We start from the raw sequence: 3,013 nt of genomic DNA, 5'->3' as shown, positions 1-3,013 counted from the left end.
CAAACAAACAAATAAATAAACTAAAAAAAAATTTTTTTTTGACAGGAGAGTTGTTCTCTATGTCAAATAGTAGGAAACTCAAATGGAGGGATCTGTAACCTACAGCAGAGGACAGAACAGATGAAACTATAGTTTTCTATGCCACTTTTGCCTGAGCTGATTTGTCAGCTAATCAAGGATCCTACTGTAGCTCTCTAAGATTGGAAAGTCATCTTCTCACAGAAGTACCCACAGAGTGTCTGAATAATCAAAGCACTTTTTGGTCCAAGGATTTCCTTCAGGGTGTCCAGTTCACTAAAGCTGATTCCCTCTCGAAAGAACACTCATTTTTTAAAAGTTATCCTTTATCTAAGAGGGGGCTTGTATTGTTCTTTGGGTCCCACATGACACCTTCTTCAGAAGGCCTTCCCACCTGTTCTAAAGGAGTACTCCATTTCAGCTTCTAACTCCTCCCCCTTTCTGGCTTTCTTCTTCGAGGTGACACAATCTCCACCCAATATACTATATTCTCATCTCTTTGTCCTCCACCTATACCTAGTCTGGGAGGGCAGGGATTTTCTCTTGTTGACGCCTGTACCCCTGGCCCTCAGCACAGTGACACCTAGAAAGCCCTTGATAAATATTTATTGAATAAGTGAAAAACAGTAACTATTTCCAAATATTGGTTGCCTTTCCAAGTCCCAATTGCCTTGTATTTAAGATGGAGGTTTTCAGCACCTCCATCCTTAGATCTCCATGTGGAGTAAACAAGTTCTGTATGGACAATAGTTCATCAATGTTGACATCCAGAAAGACCTCCGTTGCTCTTGCCTTCACATACACGAGGGCATAAATGTTTCTAACAGTGAGTAGTACTTCTCTCGGGACATCTGAACTTTGATGTGAATTAAAACCTCGTAAAAAGAAGGCTTGCCTTTTGTGCGGTTACTCTGGACATCCATTGCAACATAGTGAACTGAATACGTGTCTATCTCCACACACTGCTCATCCCATCTTGATATTCCATTAACGTTAGAAAAATAAACAGAAAGTTAAACTCAGAAACCTGAGAATAAGATGGGCTTTCAGTAGACAGGGGATTTCATGAGTTTCTGGAAGATATAAAGTAGCTAGAAATGTCTTGATGGATGAAATGGAGCCAAGAATAAGCACTGGAGGATACAGCAAGCCTGATGAGTGGGGAACCTCCGGAAAGAGGCTGGGAGCAACATGGGAAGATGCATCAAAGATTAAGGAAAGCCCATCAGCCATCCTGAACCCTCTCCCTCCAGCCCTACTCCTGTGCCAGTAGATGGCCAGCCATTTAGCCTTAGCCAAAAATCTTGGAGGATGTTTAAGAAACTGAATGAACTGCTGCTAAAGTGAATGCTGGAGCCCAAGAGGAGAGCCTCCCTCCATTCTGCCATTTAAGGTTTCCTATAACCCAAAGCATAACCATTCATCCCAAAGCAACACACGCAAAGCAACAAGCCCTACCGGGGTACACAGATGGACTAGTCAGGAGAGAGGCTTTGTGGGGGAAGAGGAAATTACCCACCGGCTACTAGGATAATCAACTTTGCCTTCATTAATAAATGTAAAATGTCAATTAAGGAAGAAGACCAGGAGCATGGAAAAGAAAGACAAACCATTCCCATACAGAGAGTCAAAGTAGGTCATTCACTCAGTCCTGGGACAGACTTCTTAGAGGGGGAAAGAAGATGGACAACAGGGAAAGAGGAAATAAAGGAATGAGAGGAAACACTTTATTAAGCACATACGTGGCCTCTTGGGGAACACAGAAATGAGTAAGATCAGCCCTCATTCATACTTGCAGGGATGGGGGAGGGCTTCACAGAGGGTGTGTTTGGCAGGTTCTTAGATGGTTAATTTTATGTATCAATTTGTCTGTGCCATGGTGCCCAGATATTTGGTTAAACGCTGTTTTGGATGTTTCTGTGAGGTTGTATTTGGGGTGAGATTAACATTTAAATCAGTGGACTTGAAGTGAGGCACATTGCTCTCCATAACGTGGGTGGGTCTCATCCAATCAGTTGAAGGCTTTGATAAAGCAAAAGACTGATTTCCCCTAAGCAAAAGGGAATTCTGCCCAAAGGGGGCCTTCAGGCTTGAACTGCAACATTTGGCTCTTCTATGGGTCTCCAACCTGCCCACTCTGCAGATTTTGGAGGTGCCAGCCTCCATTATCACATGAAATAATTCTTTTAAAAAATCTCTTTCTATATATGTATATATACACCCATTCTGTTCTGTTTCTTTGGAGAGTTCTGATTCATCCAGTGAGTATCTCTGGCCCTCTCCAAGGGCTCTCCTGGCCCATTTTACTTATGGAAAGGATGGGTATTTGCTGGTAGATACTAGAGGGGCAACCATGGACTAAGTTGAAATAGTTATTCTATGCCAAGGAGGGAGCAATCAAGCCAGAGAATTGTTTGTCACAACAGAGATAGTTTGAGAGCAAGATGAAGGTAAGCACTGAGGTCTCATCTCTGCCACTTTCCAACTGAAGGCCTGAGGCACTGCACTAACCTGAGCACTGGGGATGTTGTGATGAGCACAACTCTAAGGAAGAAAGCATTAAAGATTAAAGTCATAACTGATTTATCTTTTTTTTTTTTTGAAAATATATTTTTTAAATTTTTAAAGATTTTTAATTTATTTATTTGACAGAGAGAGATCGCAAGTAGGCAGAGAGGCAGGCAGAGAGGGAGGGGGAACCAGGCTCCCTGCTGAGCAGAGAGCCCTATGCGGGGCTCGATCCCAGGGCCCTGAGATCATGACCTGAGCTGAAGGCAGAGGCTTAACCCACTGAGCCACCCAGGTGACCCTTAACTGATTTATCTTAAGTGTGCAAAATGCTGTCAAGGAGCGGTGTGGGTGCTCAGGGTGCTGAGGGGACTGTGACCGGTTGGGAGGTCAGGGAGGGTTTCTCTGAGGATGTGATATTTAGCTATGATTCAAAGGAGGGGTAAGAGTCAGTTGGGAGTGGGGAGAACCTTCCAGGCAGAGGGAA

This window comes from Martes martes, assembly GCF_963455335.1.
Source record: "Martes martes genome assembly, chromosome: 10".
Taxonomy (NCBI): domain Eukaryota; kingdom Metazoa; phylum Chordata; class Mammalia; order Carnivora; family Mustelidae; genus Martes; species Martes martes.
The sequence above is the reverse complement of the archived record's forward strand: the minus strand, read 5'-3'. Positions refer to the sequence as shown.